The sequence below is a fragment of the Triticum urartu genome, chromosome 4A (assembly GCF_056163025.1).
Source record: "Triticum urartu cultivar PI428250 chromosome 4A, HENAU_Tu73, whole genome shotgun sequence".
Taxonomy (NCBI): Eukaryota; Viridiplantae; Streptophyta; class Magnoliopsida; order Poales; family Poaceae; genus Triticum; species Triticum urartu.
Genome location: NC_141876.1, coordinates 187637934 through 187659090, shown reverse-complemented (window position 1 = coordinate 187659090; position 21157 = coordinate 187637934). Strand labels below are relative to the sequence as shown.

The 21157-nt window shown below is 45.2% G+C and overlaps 1 pseudogene; it reads left to right on the top strand.

The window, feature by feature from the left end:
- The first annotated feature begins 16554 nt into the window (after positions 1-16554).
- Positions 16555-18796, top strand: LOC147975327 (uncharacterized; annotated as a pseudogene).
- The last annotated feature ends 2361 nt before the right edge of the window (positions 18797-21157 follow it).

Below are 21157 nucleotides of genomic sequence, written 5' to 3'. Positions count from 1 at the left end.
TGCCTTCCCTCCTTTTCAGTGATGCACCCTTGGAGAACTCCGGTAGTGCTTTTCTTGTATAGCTCACCTTCATGAACTTTGTAGGCCTTAGAACGCCGAACTATGCGATGTGCCTCACTTTGATCATCAGGAAGCTCCTGCCTATTAAGGAAGGCAAGGAAGGGTTCGGTCCATGGAGCAATAACAACTACGATCTCATGAGCAGAGGGTGTTATTTCAGTATCCGAACCCCCGATGATATTTGTATTGTGTTCGGCTGCTGGGGCATGATCGGGTACATACTGGCGTCTCCGCTCTCGTCCTACCATACCACGGATGGCTTGAAGAGCCTTTCCACAAAGGTATTATGTGGGACGGGGTTACGCTTGGCGCCCATGCGAGCGAGTATGCCTGCTGCCTGGTTACTATCTCGAGTGACGTGATGAAATTCAAGCTCCTTGAATCGAGCCGATATTTTTAATACGGCGTTTTGATGCCACCATTTTTGGATCTTTTGCATCGAACTCTCGGTTTACCTAAGATATTGCGAGGTTGGAGTCGTCGTGCACCTCTAAGCGTTGTATGCCCATGGAGATAGCCATGCGGAGACCATGTAGAAGTGCCTCATATTCAGCTGCATTACTAGAGTCCGTATACATGATTTGCAACATGTAGCAGAATGTGTCCCCTGTAGGGGATGTCAAGATGACGCCAGCCCCCAGTCCGGCTAGCATCTTAGAGTCGTCGAAGTACATGATCCAGTTGGAGTATGAACTGTACTCTTTAGGGAGCTCGGCTTCCGTCCACTCTGCAACGAAGTCGGCCAACACCTGAGATTTAATAGCTCGGCGTGGCTTGTATGTTATTTCAAACAGTAGGAGCTCAATGGCCCATTTAGCTATGCGGCCAGTGGCATCCCTGTTATTTATAATGTCGTTAAGTGGTACTTCAGATGCCACCATGATCGAACACTCTTGAAAATAGTGTTGGAGTTTTCAGGATGCCATAAAGACTGTGTAAGCTATCTTTTGGTAGTGAGGGAATCTGGATTCATGGTGTAAGGACCTCCGATATGTAATAGACTGGATTTTGGATGAGGAATTTATGTCCTTCTTCCTCTCGTTCGACGACGAGTACAATGCTCACTACCTGGTGAGTTGCTGAGATGAAAGCAACATAGGCTCGCCAACACCTGGGGCGGCTAGGATTGGGTTGCCTGCTAATAAGTTTTTCTTTCTTCCAGTCTGGTTGTGGCCGCTTTCGTCCATTCGAAGTTGTCGGTGCGTCTAAGCAGCCTATAGAGTGGCGATGCTTTTTCTCCTAACCTCGAGATGAAGCGGCTCAAAGCCGCCATGCACCCTGCTAGCTTTTGGACCTGTTTTAAGTTTGTTGGTGTAGCCAGTTGCGACAAGGCTCAGACTTTGGCTGGGTTTGCTTCAATTCCTCTATGGGAGACGAATCCTAGTAGCTTTCCGGTTGGAAAGCCGAAGACGCATTTTTCCGAATTGAGTCGTATGTCGTATGTTCGGAGGTTATCAAATGTGAGGCGGAGATCATCCACCAATGATTCGACGTGTTTAGTCTTGATGACTACGTTGTCCACATATGCTTCAACTGCCTTGCCGATTTGTTTTTCCAAGCATGTTTGAATCATGCGTTGATAAGTGGCACCAGCGTTTTTAAGCCCAAAAGGCATAGTGTTGAAACAGAAAGGCCCGTATGGGGTGATGACCGCCGTTGCGTCCTGGTCGGGCTCCTTCATTTTAATCTGATGGTATCCAGAGTAGGCATCGAGGAAACACGGTGAGTCGTGTCCCGCAGTTTCATCAATGATCTGGACAATGCGGGGCAACGAGAAAGCATCTTTAGGGCAAACCTTGTTGAGGTCTTTGAAAGACACAAAGTCGCCAGGATTTATCTTTCTTTGGCACCATGACCAAGTTGGCTAGCCAATCCGGGTGTTTTATTTTAACCCGGCCTCAAGTTGTTTGGCTAGCTCCTCCCCCATAGCTTGTCGTTTGGGTTTGGAAAATCGCCAAAAGATTGCTTGACTGGTTGGAACCCTCTCATTATGTTGAGGCTGTGTTCGGCCAGTCTGCGTGGGACCCCGGGCATGTTTGAAGGGTGCCAGGCGAAGATATCCCAGTTTTCACGTAGGAACGCGCGCAAGGCGGCATCTGCCATCGGGTCCAGCTGTGCTCTGATGGACGTTGTTTTATTAGGATCCGTTGGGTGTACTTGAAACTTAACTATTTCAGTTTGAAAGAGGTGGATTTAGGTATCTTGTCGAGAATCACATCATCCTTGTCCACCGTGGATCATAGGGTGGTTAGTTCTTCAACCGCAAAGGCTTCGGATAGTGCCTCAAGAGCCAAGGATGCGGCTTTGTTTTTGGCGCGGAGTGCTTTATCTGGATCACTCGTAACTATGATTATTCCATTGGGCCCTGGCATTTTAAGCTTCATGTACCCATAATGGGGTATGGCTTGGAACGATGAGAAAGCGTCACGTCTTAGAAGGGTGTGGTATCCACTATTGAAGGGAACAATGTGAAAGAGAAGCTCTTCTGACCTATAATTTTCAAGTGTGTCGACTACTACATCAAGTTTAATTCTCCCCGAACATTGTGCTTCTCGACTGGGGATAATGCCTCGAAAGGTGGTATTGCTTTGTTCAATGCGGGTTCTATCAACCTGCATTTTGTCGAGCGTGTCCTCGTAGATGAGGTTAAGCCCACTGCTGCCGTCCATGAGTACTTTCGTAAGTTGAAAGCCGTCCACCAAAGGGTTTAGTACTAAAGCGGTGGGTGCTCAGACTGATTGGGCCCTTGTTTCGTCGTCAGTGGTAATGGTTATTTCCACGTCATTCCATGGGCTCACTGCGGTTACTTGGTGGACCTCGTCGAGTTCGCGAAGTGCCCTCTTACGCCGATTATTTGAAGAGAAGGTCTCGAAGACCGTAAGGACATTGAAATCGTCATCTTCCAGAGAGTGTTTCTCTGGAGTGGCGGCGGTGAGGATGGCCTCACCACTTTTAGCTACCTGCCAGAGTCCCCAACATGCTCGAAGGTTGTGAGTTGAGAATGTGCCTGACGTCGCATGTATCGGACAGGGCTTGTCGAGGAGTTCGTCAAGAACGGACCTGTATCCCGCAAAGGGTTTATTTTTCTTGCCGACAGACTTAAGATCGGATGCCCCATTAGGGTGTATCTGTTTTGCCCAAGCAGTACATTGCCTGAAAGCAGCAGGTTCCACATGGGTTTTCTGGGCCTTCCATGTGCTTTCCATCGCGTAGTACTTTCATACTAAGTGTGATAGTTCCGTGAAACTCTATACGCGACGGTGGTCGAGGGCGTTCAAAATTCCCTCGTCAGTACAATTGATGAAAGACCGGAACTGCATCGTCATCGCAGCAATCTTTAATCTTGTTTCTAACAAGTAGGAATCTGGCCCAGAAGTGATGGACCATTTCCTAAGGTTGCTGTCGTACATACAGCAGGTCATATATGTCTGGAGGGCTAGAATTACTTGGAGAGTATTGATTGTGGTGGGTGGGTGTGGTAAAACTCAAATCCGGACCCAAGATAGTATCCGGAGTTTGTAAAGTCTCCGAGGTCGCCTGTTTAGGTCCGGGAAGATCCAAGTGCTCCCCGGACGCAATGCCCGACCCTGAGTTCGGGGGGCGCGGAGTCCCGCCCAAAGGAAGGGTACCCGGCTCAAGGGATTCGGAGGTCCAAACATAATTGGTCTTCAGTTCGGGAGAAGAAGTGTTTTTGGCTCGTTCCTCGACGACCACTACCAGGTGAGTGATCGGCAAGAGATTGATTTCCCTCTGGTTAGGTTTAAGCCCGATCCGGTCATTGGCCATTGAAAGCCCCAGGGAGGCGATGCGATCTAGCAGCTCATTTAAGGACAAGGTGTCTACCAGATCCATCTTTTCGGAGTATTCGAGACCGGTGTATGGGTGGTGCTTGGCAATCATGGGGGCGCTATCGACTTGATGGCCATGCGGGTGCCCACGGTGAAACCGCCGAGCTAGAGGACCTGTCCTGAAGTTAGGCTCCTTCCATAAGTGATATCGTCATTGATGACAAGGTGAGCCATAGATCACTTTTCGTGACTACACAGCGGAACTCTCAATGAAAGCACCGTTGTCAATGTCAAAACCGGCAAATCTCGGGTAGGGGGCCCAAGATGTGAGTCTAAGGATCGATGGTAACAAGGGATAATAGGGACACACTGTTTACCCAGATTCGGGCCCTCTTAAAGGAGGTAAAACCCTACGTCATGCTTGATTGTATTCGATGAGTATAGAGGTTACAAGAGTTGATCTACCTCGAGATCGTAATGGCTAAACCCTAGCCGTCTAGCCTATGATTATTCTGATGCCCTCTGCAGACTAACCCCTCTGGTTTATATACACACCGGAGGGGCCTAGGGTTGTACAAAGTCGATTCATAGAGGAAAGGAGTATTACACCCGGACACCAAACTTGTCGTTCTACGCACATAGGAGTCCTACCTGGACACGGGAGGTGGTCTTTTACTTAGCCTTCATGACCCATCAGTCCGGCCCATATCAAATAGACCGGACACCTGAGGACCCCCTAATCCAGGACTCCCTCAGCAACCATTTTAGAAATGCTACTGTCCTACTTTGTTTTCCATCAAGATAAGTCAGATGCTTCTTTTTGTCACCATATGTTTCATCCTGCTTTATTGGCTAGTAGTTGTTTCCTTTTTTGCCTCTATTAAAATAGGGATATCTATTCAACTTGTTGCTATAGTGAACGTAAATGTCACACTGGAAACTTTGCTTGATTTAGTTGAACTACACAAAACGAGATTGGATTTCCTATTCGTGTTGGCGGATTCATAGGTGATCTTGACTGCGTCATGAAAGGTCATTATCGGCCTTCATCCACACGATCGTGCAGTGTGCTTTGAGATGTTGTGCTACTTGCATTGGTACTGTTTTAAATAAATGTTGAATTGAAGCTATGTACTGTTTTAAATAAATGTTGAATTGAAGCTATTGAATTACTATCTTTTCCCATTAAATGAACAAAAATGGGACCAACACAGACATGATGCTTGTTGCTTTGTTACAACAAACTCTGCATCACCCCTTTATAAGTAGATGGAAGCACATGGTGTTGTTGAGCCCACTCTCCCCTAGAATTGTTTATGCTTTTTGTTAATCTAATGTCACTGGTAAAATTAAGGAATGCCACTCTCAGAATTAACTATTGAAACTTAGTTCAAAACTGCAACACTTGTTAGGTATCGACGGGAATACCATTTCTGTTAGGGATCGGCGGGAGTACATGTTTAAGAAATTTATTGTTGTGATAATGTCTCTATTATTATATATGAGTTACAATGTTTTAGAAATGGTACTATCCTACTTTATAGTTCTTTCTACATGTTTAACCAAGGTATTATTAAGATAATGTCTCTGTTAATATGAATCAGTTGCATTGTTTTAGGAATGGTACTTTTCTGCTTTGTCGTTCTTTATACATGTTGAAACAAGGTATTGTTAAGATAATGTCTCAGTTAATATGAATGAATCACACTGTTTGAGAATTGCTACTCTCCTGCTTTATTTCCCATTAAGATAAGGAAGATGTTTTTTCTTCTGGAGTATAAGTCATCAACTGTTATTTCTTAGTAATTGTTTCCTTTATACCTATTGTTTCATACAAGGATATCAAAACTTTTGCTCGGTTCTATTTCGACTTTGATTTCAGTTGAACTGCATAAAAGGAGCCAATGTGTTTAAGGCAAACTGTTGCATTATTGGGAATTTCCCATGCTTGGCCAACTTCCTTGAGGGGCTTCCGAAGATGGAAGTGTCACCCTTGCTTGTAGGTGGTCGCCTTGGACTTGATGATGTCAAAGTAGGCATACTCGTGGGAAATAGGCGAAGATGTCGTACGTCCAAAGGAAAAGATGCCGAAGTGGTGATGGTAGATGTAACGTCCTCTTGGTGGTGATGTTGTTGTGCTTGAACTTGTAGTCGATGGCATTCTTCGTCTTCATGCACATGTGTCTTGCGGTTGTCTTGACGGTCGTCTTGAAGATGAGAACGGTGCCGCGTGGTACTTGAATCGTGTGGCCGCTCCGAAGGTGTGTGACTTGAGCATCTCCGTCGTGAAGATGACAAAGGGGAAGAAGACCTGTAGTTGGCCAACACGTGTCGGATGTCATCCATGTGTGCGTCCAACTTGCCATTGAGGTAGTCCCTTTTCCTTGCTTCAGAGTGTCGTATGTCGATGGTGAGTCGCTCGATGTGGTCAAGAACCAAAGATGTTGTGCTTTGCATATCCATCATAAGACTCGAGTAGAGGTGAGTAGAAAATGAGGTAAACAATACCAATCTACCTTTTCCCAAAGTTGAGGATGTATCCCGTGTCACTCAATGTGAAATGAGAGAATAGTGGAATTGGTACCTGACTTGTTCACTCACACCTACAAAGTAAAGCTTATCAAGTGGCTTGGTTAGGACAAGTGGCACAAAATTAAGGCAAATGCTAGTCCAATATATTGAAAATGTTGAGGAAGATTCATGAAATTGCAATGTAAAGCAAATAGATCAGTAGCTATGTGAGACAAGAAACACACACACACAGATAGATAAGTGGGATCCGCGCAACCATGGAATGAACACAAAATGTGTTACCATGAAAAAAGCTCTTATTGCGCGGATGCTAGAGAGACACTAGCTCGATTGCTCAAATGGGCAAGATATGCTTGTGCACCAACCTATGAGAGTAAACGTGTCGTCTTTAATCCCAAGTATGCTATGTATGTATGCACCAAGTGTATGTACTGTGCAAAATGGCTCAATGCTATTTCTATTGCTTACAAGCTCTTTTGTATCTCCTCTTTTTCTTAAAAGCTTTTTGCACTTTTTTGGATATGCTTGATGCTCGAGCCAAGTATGATATGAGACGGGTATGTAAGATATGCACGGGAGAGACTTATGGCACAATGATGATAGCAACACGATTGCACGCTACAACTAGCTATGCGGTGTAAGCATATCACTAAGGTGCACAAATAGCGTGGCCCGGCAATTCCCAACTCGCTAGTCTCGATAGGTAAGGTATGCGATAGGCTCGGGGCGATCAATGCAATGGCAAGGAATATGTACAATGGTGTCGTCGAGATTACCGTCCTTGGCTATGATGAGTGGCGGTTCTCGATTCAAACTGTTCCTAATTAGCCGAAATACCTTAGGAAACGAAAAAACCTCAAACTAAAAATCTCCAATGGCAAATGTCAAATGGTGGTAGCGGAAATGCGATGGTGGTGTCGGAGATGGCAATGCGAAAGTGGTGGTGGTGGTTGATAAAGAAGCAACCATCCCTAAGTAGCCTAAACGCCTTAGGAGACTCAAGTCACGACTCAAGCAACCACAAATGCTATATGGAGCAAAATGGGTTAGGTTGCGGAAAGCTATGGTGGTTCTGTGGATGATATGGTGGAGGGCGTAGGCAAACATTTTGATGGAGTCAAATGATGTGGGAACCAATCTAGATGGATGGGGGATGTCAATAGCTACGCAATGAGCAGTGGTGGCTGCTGTAGGGGGGCATGCGCACGGGGGTAGGAACCCGTGGGTGTCGGCGTCCCGGGAACGGGGGTACCCAGACTTGCATGCCTGCGGCCCAGGACGTGGCTCCTCCAACGGCCTAGTACGGCCCATCTTCACCAGCAACCACTCAAGACCCTCGCGAGGGGCCAAGCCTCACAAGGTGAACGACACCAAAACCTCCTCCGGGGCGGCCTCATTAGGCAGGCTCCTGAGGAGCGGAGATATCTATGCAAGGTGCACCTCGCGAGGTCCGCGTGACATGAGCTATGACGACCAAGGCCAGGCGGGCGCCAGCGGGTGCAGGGTGCCAGTTTCCTCTAGTGCTAAGGAAGTAAGCGCAGGCGAGGAGTCCTGAGGCATCAGGCAAAGGTTTCCATATCAGTGCAACAAGACCAATACCAGTAGGACGGAAGGACAGAGGTCACCGCAGAGCCCATGGTGGCGTCACCACCAGAGCCTTTGGCAGGCGAAGTGTTGGGGAACGTAGTAATTTCAAAATTTTCCTATGCACACGCAAGATCATGGTGATGCATAGCAACGAGAGGGGAGAGTGTGATCTACGTACCCTTGTAGACCAACAGCGGAAGCGTTATGACAACGCGGTTGATGTAGTCGTACGTCTTCACGGCCCGACTGATCAAGCACCGAAACTACGGCACCACCGAGTTCTAGCACACGTTCAGCTCGATGACGATCCCCGGACTCCGATCCAGCAAAGTGTCGGGGAAGAGTTCCGTCAGCACGACGGCGTGGTGACAATCTTGATGTTCTACTGTCGCAGGGCTTCGCCTAAGCACCACTACAATATTATCGAGGACTATGGTGGAAGGGGGCACCGCACACGGCTAAGAGAACGATCTTAGAGATCAACTTGTGTGTCTAGGGGTGCCCCCTACCCCCGTATATAAAGGAGCCAAGGGGGGGTGCAGCCGGCCCTAGGAGGAGGCGCGCAGGAGGAGTCCTACTCCTACCGGGAGTAGGACTCCCCCCCTTTCCCTAGTTGGATTAGGACTTGGGAAAGAAGGAAGAGAGGGAAGAAAGGAAAGGGGGGGCGCCGCCCCCCCCCCTCCTTGTCTAATTCGGACATGGGGGGGGAGGGGCGCGCGGCAGCCCCTAGGCCACCTCTCCTCTTCCTCCACTAGGCCCATTAAGGCCCATTAGGTTACCGGGGGGTTCCGGTAACCTCCCGGTATTCCAGTAAAATGCCGATTTCACCCGGAACACTTCTGATGTCCAAACATAGGCTTCCAATATATCAATCTTTATGTCTCGACCATTTTAAGACTCCTCGTCATGTCCGTGATCACATCCCGGACTCCGAACTAACTTCGGTACATCAAAATATATAAACTCATAATGAAACTATCATCGTAACGTTAAGCGTGCGGACCCTACGGGTTCAAGAACAATGTAGACATGACCGAGACATGTCTCCGATCAATAACCAATAGCGGAACCTGGATGCTCATATTGGCTCCCACATATTCTACGAAGATCTTTTATCGGTCAGACCGCATAACAACATACTTTGTTCCCTTTGTCATCGGTATGTTACTTGCCCGAGATTTGATCGTCGGTATCTCAATACCTAGTTCAATCTCATTACCGGCAAGTCTCTTTACTCGTTTCGTAATACATAATCTCACAACTAACTCATTAGTTGCAATGCTTGCAAGGCTTATGTGATGTGCATTACCGAGAGGGCCCAGAGATACCTCTCCGTCAATCGGAGTGACAAATCCTAATCTCGAAATACGCCAACCCAACATGTACCTTTGGAGACACCTATAGAGCTCCTTTATAATCACCCAGTTACATTGTGACGTTTGGTAGCACACAAAGTGTTCCTCCAGCAAACGGGAGTTGCATAATCTCATAGTCATAGGAACATGTATAAGTCATGAAGAAAGCAATAGCAACATACTAAATGATCGGGTGCTAAGCTAATGGAATGGGTCATGTCAATCACATCATTCTCCTAATAATGTGATCCCGTTAATCAAATGACAACACATGTCTATGGTTAGGAAACATAACCATCTTTGATTAACGAGCTAGTCAAGTAGAGGCATACTAGTGACGTTTAGTTTGTCTATGTATTCACACAAGTATTATGATATAAGGAAATAAAATAATAACTTTATTATTGCCTCTAGGGCATATTTCCTTCAGTCTCCCACTTGAACTAGAATCAATAATCTAGATTACACAGTAATGATTCTAACACCCATGGAGCATTGGTGCTGATCATGTTTTGCTCGTGGAAGAGGCTTAGTCAATGGGTCTGCTACATTCAGATCTGTATGTATCTTGCAAATCTCTATGTCTCCCACCTGGACTAGATCCCGGATGGAATTGAAGCGTCTCTTGATGTGCTTGGTTCTCTTGTGAAATCTGGATTCCTTTGCCAAGGCAATTGCACCAGTATTGTCACAAAAGATTTTCATTGGACCTGATGCACTAGGTATGACACCTAGATCGGATATGAACTCCTTCATCCAGACTCCTTCGTTTGCTGCTTCCGAAGCAGCTATGTACTCCGCTTCACATGTAGATCCCGCCACAACGCTTTGTTTAGAACTGCACCAACTGACAGCTCCACCGTTTAATGTAAACACGTATCTGGTTTGCGATTTAGAATCATCCGGATTAGTGTCAAAGCTTGCATCAACGTAACCATTTATGATGAGCTCTTTGTCACCTCCATATATGAGAAACATATCCTTAGTCCTTTTCAGGTATTTCAGGATGTTCTTGACTGCTGTCCAGTGATCCACTCCTGGATTACTTTGGTACCTCCCTGCTAGACTTATAGCAAGACACACATCAGGTCTGGTACACAGCATTGCATACATGATAGAGACTATTGCTGAAGCATAGGGAACATCTTTCATTTTCTCTCTATCTTCTGCATTGGTCGGGCATTGAGTCTTACTCAATTTCACACCTTGTAACATAGGCAAGAATCCTTTCTTTGCTTGATCCATTTTGAATTTCTTCAAAACTTTGTCAAGGTATGTGCTTTGTGAAAGTCCAATTAAGCGTCTTGATCTATCTCTATAGATCTTAATGCCCAATATGTAAGCAGCTTCACCGAGGTCTTTCATTGAAAAACTCTTATTCAAGTATCCCTTTATGCTATCCAGAAATTCTATATCATTTCCGATTAGTAATATGTCATCTACATATAATATTAGAAATGCTACAGAGCTCCCACTCACTTTCTTGTAAATACAGGCTTCTCCAAAAGTCTGTACAAAACCAAATGCTTTGATCACACTATCAAAGCGTTTATTCCAACTCCGAGAGGCTTGCACCAGTCCATAAATGGATCGCTGGAGCTTGCACACTTTGTTAGCTCCCTTTGGATCAACAAAACCTTCCGGCTGCATCATATACAACTCTTCTTCCAGAAATCCATTCAGGAATGCAGTTTTGACATCCATCTGCCAAATTTCATAATCATAAAATGCAGCAAATTCTAACATGATTCGGACAGACTTAAGCATCGCTACGGGTGAGAAGGTCTCACTGCAGTCAATCCCTTGAACTTGTCGAAAACCTTTTGCGACAAGTCGAGCTTTGTAGACAGTAACATTACCGTCAGCGTCAGTCTTCTTCTTGAAGATCCATTTATTCTCAATTGCTTGCCGATCTTTTGGCAAGTCAACCAAAGTCCACACTTTGTTCTCATACATGGATCCCATCTCAGATTTCATGGCTTCAAGCCATTTTGCGGAATCTGGGCTCACCATCGCTTCTCCATAGTTCATAGGTTCATCATGATCTAGTAGCATGACTTCCAGAACAGGATTATCGTACCACTCTGGTGCGGATCTTACTCTGGTTGATCTACGAGGTTCAGTAGTATCTTGTTCTGAAGTTTCATGATCATCATCATTAGCTTCCTCACTAATTAGTGTAGGTGTCACAGAAACCGGTTTCTGTGATGTACTACTTTCCAATAAGGGAGCAAGTACAGTTACCTCATCAAGTTCTACTTTCCTCCCACTCACTTCTTTCGAGAGAAACTCCTTCTCTAGAAATTTTCCAAATTTAGCAACAAAAGTCTTGCCTTCAGATCTGTGATAGAAGGTGTATCCAATAGTTTCCTTTGGATATCCTATGAAGACACATTTCTCCGATTTGGGTTCGAGCTTATCAGGTTGAAGTTTTTTCACATAAGCATCGCAGCCCGAAACTTTCAGAAACGACAACTTTGGTTTCTTGCCAAACCACAGTTCATAAGGCGTCGTATCAACGGATTTTGATGGTGACCTATTTAACGTGAATGCGGCCGTCTCTAAAGCATAACCCCAAAACGATAGCGGTAAATCAGTAAGAGACATCATAGATCGCACCATATCAAGTAAAGTACGATTACGACATTCGAGCACACCATTACGCTGTGGTGTTCCGGGTGGCGTGAGTTGCGAAACTATTCCGCATTGTTTCAAATGTACACCAAACTCGTAACTCATATATTCTCCTCCACGATCAGATCATAGGAATTTTTATTTCTTGTTATGATGATTTTCAACTTCACTCTGAAATTCTTTGAACTTTTCAAATGTTTCAGACTTATGTTTCATTAAGTAGATATACCCATATCTGCTTATGTCATCTGTGAAGGTGAGAAAATAACGATATCCGCCACAAGCCTCAACTTTCATCGGACAACATACATCTGTATGTATGATTTCCAACAAATCTGTTGCTCTCTCCATAGTACCGGAGAACGGTGTTTTTGTCATCTTACCCATAAGGCACGGTTCGCAAGTACCAAGTGATTCATAATCAAGTGGTTCCAAAAGTCCATCGGTATGGAGTTTCTTCATGCACTTTACACCGATATGACCTAAACGACAGTGCCACCAATAAGTTGCACTATCATTATCAACTCTACATCTTTTGGCTTTAACGTTATGAATGTGTGTGTCACTACTGTCGAGATTTAATAAGAATAGACCATTCTTCATGGGTGCATGACCATAAAAGATTTTACTCATATAAATAGAACAACCATTATTCTCTGATTTAAATGAATAACCGTCTTGCATCAAACAAGATCCAGATATAATGTTCATGCTCAACACTGGCACCAAATAACAATTATTTAGGTCTAATACTGATCCCGAAGGTAGATGTAGAGGTAGCGTGCCGACCGTGATCACATCGACTTTGGAACCATTTCCCACGCGCATCGTCACCTCGTCCTTAGCCAATCTTCGCTTAATCCGTAGTCCCTGTTTTGAGTTGCAAATGTTAGCAACAGAACCAGTATCAAATACCCAGGTGCTACTACGAGCATTAGTAAGGTACACATCAATAACATGTATATCGCATATACCTTTGTTCACCTTGCCATCCTTATTATCCGCCAAATACTTGGGGTAGTTCCGCTTCGAGTGACCATTCTGCTTGCAGTAGAATTACTCAGTTTCAGGCTTAGGTCCAGATTTGGGTTTCTTCTCTTGAGCAGCAACTTTCTTGCTATTCTTTTTGAAGTTCCCCTTCTTCTTCCCTTTGCCCTTTTTCTTGAAACTAGTGGTCTTGTTGACCATCAACACTTGATGCTCGTTCTTGATTTCTACCTCCGCAGCTTTCAGCATTGCGAAGAGCTCGGGAATAGTCTTATTCATCCCTTGCATATTATAGTTCATCACGAAGCTCTTGTAGCTAGGTGGCAGTGATTGGAGAATTCTATCAATGACGCAATCATCTGGAAGATTAACTCCCAATTGAATCAAGTGATTATTATACCCAGACATTTTGAGTATATGCTCACTGACAGAACTGTTCTCCTCCATCTTGCAGCTATAGAACTTATTGGAGACTTCATATCTCTCAATCCGGGCATTTGCTTGAAATATTAACTTCAACTCCTGGAACATCTCATATGCTCCATGACGTTCAAAACGTCGTTGAAGTCCCGATTCTAAGCCGTAAAGAATGGCACACTGAACTATCGAGTAGTCATCAGCTTTGCTCTGCCAGACGTTCATAACATCTGGTGTTGCTCCAGCAGCAGGCCTGGCACCCAGCGGTGCTTCCAGGACGTAATTCTTCTGTGCAGCAATGAGGATAATCCTCAAGTTACGGACCCAGTCCGTGTAATTGCTACCATCATCTTTCAACTTTGCTTTCTCAAGGAATGCATTAAAATTCAACGGAACAACAGCATGGGCCATCTATCTACAATCAAACATAAACAAGCAAGATACTATCAGGTACTAAGTTCATGATAAATTTAAGTTCAATTAACCATATTACTAAAGAACTCCCACTTAGATAGACATCCCTCTAATCCTCTAAGTGATCACGTGAACCAAATCAACTAAACCATGTCCGATCATCACGTGAGATGGAGTAGTTTCATTGGTGAACATCACTATGTTGATCATATCTACCATGTGATTCATGCTCGACCTTTCAGTCTCCGTGTTCCGAGGCCATATCTGTATATGCTTGGCTCATCAAGTATAACCTGAGTATTCCACGTGTGCAACTGTTTTGCACCCGTTGTATTTGAACGTAGAGCCTATCACACCCGATCATCACGTGGTGTCTCAGCACGAAGAACTTTCGCAACGGTGCATACTCAGGGAGAACACTTCTTGATAATTAGTGAGAGATCATCTTAAAATGCTACCGTCAATCAAAGCAAGATAAGATGTATAAAAGATAAACATCACATGCAATCAATATAAGTGATATGATATGGCCATCATCATCTTGTGCTTGTGATCACCATCTTCGAAGCATCGTCATGATCACCATCGTCACCGGTGCGACACCTTGATCATCATCGTAGCATCGTTGTCGTCTTGCCAATCTTATGCTTCCACGACTATCACTACCGCTTAGTGATAAAGCAAAGCATTACAGCGCAATTGCATTGCATACAATAAAGCGACAACCATATGGCTCCTGCCAGTTGCCGATAACTCAGTTACAAAACATGATCATCTCATACAATAAAATTTAGCATTGTCTCTTGACCATATCACATCACAACATACCCTGCAAAAACAAGTTAAACGTCCTGTACTTTGTTGTTGCAAGTTTTACGTGGCTGCTACGGGCTTAGCAAGAACCGTTCTTACCTACGCATCAAAACCACAACGATAGTTTGTAAAGTTGGTGCTGTTTTAACCTTCGCAAGGACCGGGCATAGCCACACTTGGTTCAACTAAAGTTGGAGAAACTGACACCCGCTAGCCACCTTTGTGCAAAGCACGTCTGGAGAACCGGTCTCGCGTAAGCGTACGCGTAATGTCGGTCCGGGCCGCTTCGTCCAAAAATACCGCCCAACCAAAGTATGACATGCTGGTAAGCAGTATGACTTATATCGCCCACAACTCACTTGTGTTCTACTCGTGCATATAACATCAACGCATAAAACCTAGGCTCGGATGCCACTGCTGGGGAACGTAGTAATTTCAAAATTTTCCTACGCACACACAAGATCATGGTAATGCATAGCAACGAGAGGGGAGAGTGTGATCTACGTACCCTCGTAGACCGACAGCGGAAGCATTATGACAACGTGGTTGATGTAGTCGTACGTGTTCACGGCCCGACCGATCAAGCACCGAAACTACGGCACCTCCGAGTTCTAGCACACGTTCAGCTCGATGACGATCCCCGGACTCCGATCCGGCAAAGTGTCGGGGAAGAGTTCCGTCAACACGACGGCGTGGTGACGATCTTGATGTTCTACTGTCGCAGGGCTTCGCCTAAGCACCACTACAATATTATCGAGGACTATGGTGGAAAGGGGCACCGCACACGGCTAAGAGAACGATCTTAGAGATCAACTTGTGTGTCTAGGGGTGCCCCTGCCCCTGTATATAAAGGAGACAAGGGGGGTGCGGCCGGCCCTAGGAGGAGGCGCACAGGAGGAGTCCTACTCCTACCGGGAGTAGGACTCCCCCCTTTCCCTAGTTGGATTAGGACTTGGGGAAGAAGGAAGAGAGGGAAGAAAGGAAAGGGGGGGCGCCGCCCCCCCCCCTCCTTGTCCAATTCGGACTTGGGGGGGGGGGGAGGGGCGCCCGGCAGCCCCTAGGCCTCCTCTCCTCTTCCTCCACTAGGCCCATTAAGGCCCATTAGGTTACCGGGGGGTTCCGGTAACCTCCCGGTATTCCAGTAAAATGTCGATTTCACCCGGAACACTTCCGGTGTCCAAACATAGGCTTCCAATATATCAATCTTTATGTCTCAACCATTTTGAGACTCATCGTCATGTCCGTGATCACATTCGGGACTCCGAACTAACTTCGGTACATCAAAATATATAAACTCATAATGAAACGGTCATCGTAACGTTAAGCGTGGGACCCTACGGGTTCGAGAACAATGTAGACATGACCGAGACATGTCTCCGGTCAATAACCAATAGTGGAACCTGGATGCTCATATTGGCTCCCACATATTCTACGAAGATCTTTTATCGGTCAGACCACATAACAACATACTTTGTTCCCTTTTTCATCGGTATGTTACTTGCCCGAGATTCGATCGTCGGTATCTCAATACCTAGTTCAATCTCGTTACCGGCAAGTCTCTTTACTCGTTTCGTAATACATCATCTCACAAATAACTCATTAGTTGCAATGCTTACAAGGCTTATGTGATGTGCATTACCGAGAGGGCCCAAAGATACCTCTCCGACAATTGGAGTGACAAATCCTAATCTCGAAATACGCCAACCCAACATGTACCTTTGGAGACACCTGTAGAGCTCCTTTATAATTACCCAGTTACGTTGTGACGTTTGGTAGCACACAAAGTGTTCCTCCGGCAAACGGGAGTTGCATAATCTCATAGTCATAGGAACATGTATAAGTCATGAAGAAAGCAATAGCAACATGCTAAACGATCGGGTGCTAAGCTAATGGAATGGGTCATGTCAATCACATCATTCTCCTAATAATGTGATCCCGTTAATCAAATGACAACACATGTCTATGGCATGGATTGCACGCGCTATCTCATGGGATGCAAGACTGATCTTGATGTCCATGACCCGCTTAAGTAAGTTGTGGCCATTGAGGGCAAGTGCCTCAAATTGTTAGCCATCGATTACTTATAGGGCAAGCCAGAGATAATTAATTTACAAGAAGTAAATTAAAAAACATCATGGTTTTGTAATAAGAATGCAAAAATTTGACTCAAGTGTATAACTTGAAAATGCTCAACCTCAATTGTGGGAACATAACACATTGAAGATCATGCAGATCTCACAGTAATAGAGTTACTCTACACATGGGCAGTAGATCCAACTCATTACCTTGTGTTTTCCTAATATTGAGGTAGATGTTATTGTAAAAAATTTACAAGTTTCGTTGTGCGGGAGAAATCAATCTTGACCGTTGTGACATGTTCATGAAGAATGTCAAAATCTCAATTGCAAATAGACGTATTAATCTCGACAAGTAGCGAACATGGAGATACATGCATTCTGGAATACATCGTACTCAACAGAAATACACCACTATTGTAATGAATAGTAATGATGTTGCAAACTTGATGTTCAAGTAAAAAACTTGAATTGTATAGACCTCAAATTAAATGAGATGATATTGTATCAAGTTGCAAGATAATTCGGCAGGGTGAATTAATATTTTGCGAGAGAAAATTAATCTCAATCACTATGAAATTATTTTGCGAGAGAAAAATATTCTCAATCGCAAATCAATATTGTTGTGCGAGAAAACTTAATCTCAATTGCAAAACAATATCATTGTAATAATAGGACATGTTATAGGGATTGCTAAAAAGCAAACACATTGAACATGCCACATATAATAACCACATATTTTCTGGAATGTTGAAAATCAACAGAAAATGTAGTAATTAACAGGGTCTAAACTAGTTAAATACTAGTAAATAGTACTGTTAACAGAATCCAATGTGCAAAATCCCAGAAATAGGATACGGTGCACAATCGGTCTGGACCACTGTTCGACCTGTTTTGCAAATTCATGCAACTGCAAGGACCTTGATGCACAATGTCGAAGGGATAAGGTTCCTTATCCTCTTGTTTTCATGTGTAGATATGAAATCCCAATGGGGAATTTTTCTATGCCACAACAGCCTTTCGAGACAGGCTCGCCGACCATAGGTGCCTCAGCTTCCGTTGGGTACAATGGGCGCGAGCGCCGCGCGGGGGAAGGGGACCCTCAACGACGGCCTGGAAGGTTGCGCCATGGACGGAGGGAGGAGCGACCGCGGCGCGCGCGCTTCAGCCAGCGCCGGCCGGAGGCCGCCATCATGCCTTCTGCAAGTGAGGCCTTGGTCGCAGGCGCTGCGTCAAATGCAGGTGGGCGTTGCTATGGAGGAACAGCCGGGGGCCTCGTCATCCGCTGAGAAGCGGCCGCGCCGTCACGGCCTGTCGCGCTCACGCAGTCTGCAGCCGTAGCACGGACGGAGAGGGCCGACGTGCTTCTTGTCGGTCGTACGCCGCTCATGCCGTTCAATTACAGTTCTTGTTTGGATTTTCAATCCATTGATCAAGGGTGCCTTTTCCATTCGTCTTTTCCTCCGTTGATGTCTTTCCGATGGAAGGTTGCGAACATTGTCCTGATTCCATCCCCACATGCTCGGATGAAGCAATTCTCGTAAGTGCAAGGACGTTAGGAAAAGAAATAAATAATTGAATCTTTGATTAATCACTTGACTCTCGTAAGTGCAAGGACGTTAGGAAAAGAAATAAATAATTGAATCTTTGATTAATCACTTGACAAATTCCGCGTAGTGACAAATAAAGAAATAAAGAAGATCAAATAAGCAGTCTATTGACAAATTCCCTTCTCTATGCAGAACGGCGGTTGCCGGTTGACTCGTCACAGGTCACAGCGATTATCGCTAATTAGCCTGATCGTGTAGTGACGCCAGCCGCTCGGAAGCCACGCCGCCGGGGCAAGACAAGGCCGCTCGCCGTTGTTGTTCGAGGGCCGTAGTCGGGGAGGCACCGGGTTCCGCGGGTAGGCGTTTCAGGCGTACATAATCGCTGCCTGGGATGGCCTATTTCTCTCGTCGGAGAGCAAAGGGCTGATAACGTGTTAAGAGGAAAATGAATCAACTCACTCCTTTACTAGATGGCATCCCCTATTTATACAAGGGAAAGGACACCATTGGAAAAGGTGTCTGTTCAAAGGAGGTGCCTATTCGATAGGAACCGACACGGCCGTTTTACAACTGCCTGCGGTTAGTACAAGCAGGGATTAATCCCATAATTAACACATGGTTAATTAATTCTAACAAAAACCAAGGTTGGGCCTTGCTGGAGAGGTTTTATTCAAGGCGAACTGTCAAGGGGTTCACATTATAACTCAACCGTGTAAGGAACGCAAAATTAAGGAACATAACACTGGTATGACGGAAACTAGGGCGGAAAGAGTGGAAAAAAACACCAGGCATAAGACCGAGCCTTTCACCATTTACCAAGTATATAGATGCATTAAAATAGACAAGATATAATAATGATATCCCAACAATAAACATGTTCCAACAAGGAACAAACTCCAATCTTCACCTGCAACTAGCAACGCTATAAGAGGGGTTGAGCAAAGCGGTAACATAGCCAAACAACGGTTTGCTAGGACAAGGTGGGTTAGAGGTTTGACATGGAAATATGGGAGGCAGGGTAACCAAGTGGTAGGTATCGTGTCATAGGCATAGGAAAAGTGCGAGCATCTAGCAAGCAAAGATAGAAGTGATTTCGAGGGTATGGTCATCTTGCCTGCAAAGTTCTCCGAGTTGACGTTAGCTTGATCCTCGTAAGCGTACTCAACGGGTTCCTCGATCACGTACTCGTCTCCCGGCTCTACCCAAAGCAAGAACACAAGCAAAGGGGGACACAATCAACCACGTGCAATGCACAAGTAACATGATGCAAAACATGGCATGACATGCGGGACGTGATATGCGATGCATATGCATGCTTCGGAAGGGAAAAATTGAACCTGGCCTCAACTTGGAAAACGAAGAGTGCCACTAGAAAAATGAGTTGATTTCGGTCAAAATCGATATAAAGATCACCGAAATCGGATGCACGGTTTGCAAATAACAAGCAAAACAAATATGGCACCGAACTGCGATTAACAGCACGAGGCCATCTAAATGCATCAAGAACAACAAGCTACTGCACTCTAACATAACAACAAAGCACATGGCAGGGATCCACTCAAGATTCTTGACAAAAGATGACCACTGAGCTACGGCTAATTCACTCAATAGCAGGATCAAACAAGCATGGCAAAAGTGCAAAAGTTATCAGGTTACAAACTTGATGAAAATAACATGTCAGGAATTTAACATCAGAAGCAATGTTTGGAGCAAGATAACAACATGCTACAGGAACATAACATGGCAAACCAAGGCATGGCATGAAGCTACTCAAAGCATACAACAAAAGTCCTTTACTGGCCATAAGCCAAAAGGGATCAGAAAATACAATGGCAACCATGTGAACATAGCAACTTTCGTTACCAGATTCAGACTTAGCAGAAAACTGGAACATGGCAAAACAGATAACAAGTAAGCATGTTTACGAGCTCGATGCACTCACCACAAGGCATTGCATGACCAACTAATCATACACCCAGCAAGTAGACATGGCATAAAAGCTAAACATGGCAAGAACAACCTCATAGCATGCACAGATCAACTACAACAACCTCGGCAAATTTGCTTAACATGTAAACAATCTGCCAGGGACATTTTATAGTAAAAGTAGAGCTCGATTGAGTCAAGCTAGGGTGCTCCATAATTACAAAAAAAGGCATGGATGGATAGAGAACAACAATATCTACAAAACATCCTTACTGATCATGCTCAAAAGAGGCATGGATCACTCTGTAGCAACGAGAATACATGGCATAAAAATATTAACAGGGCAAAGACTTAGAATATTTCTAAGTCCCTGAAATCAGCAACATTACGAGAGCTACTTTGCATGCTTGTGCTAGCCACCACAAAGACTACAAAAATACATGGCATACACCCCTGTAAAGATGGCATGGCATACTTCAAAACACATGTAGGGCTCAAGTTCATAGGAGGCACACAATAATCATGGGAAAAATGACAAATGTCCAATCACTAATAAGAATTTGAAACTAAAATTGCATAGCACTCTTGCAACAGCATTTAGGGCATCAAGATGAGGTCAAATGAACATGGTGCAATGGAATGAAATGAAGTACTCGTCGAGACGAACAATTTGATATACTACACGCCCAAAACGGAGCCACGGATGCAGAGTTATGATGCGATGAAGAATGCCAAAAATTACTGAAACTAGGAACGAAAGTCAACCCTTAGGGTTTCGAATCCAGATCTGGATCGGGCGGTGTGTGGATCGAGGTTCGCCGGGGAGCTCGCCGGAGTTGAAGAACTCGCCGGAGTTGTACTTGGGGGCGCCGGAGTTGGCCGGATCCTGTCGGCGAGGTCGCCAAGGCGGTGAGGGACGGCGAGGGCGGCGGTGGTGGTGCGGCCGGGCGGCGCCGGAGTGAGCGCGGCGGGGGGCGGAGGCGGCGCGGCGGAGCGGCGCGGCGGCGGGGCGTGGCGCC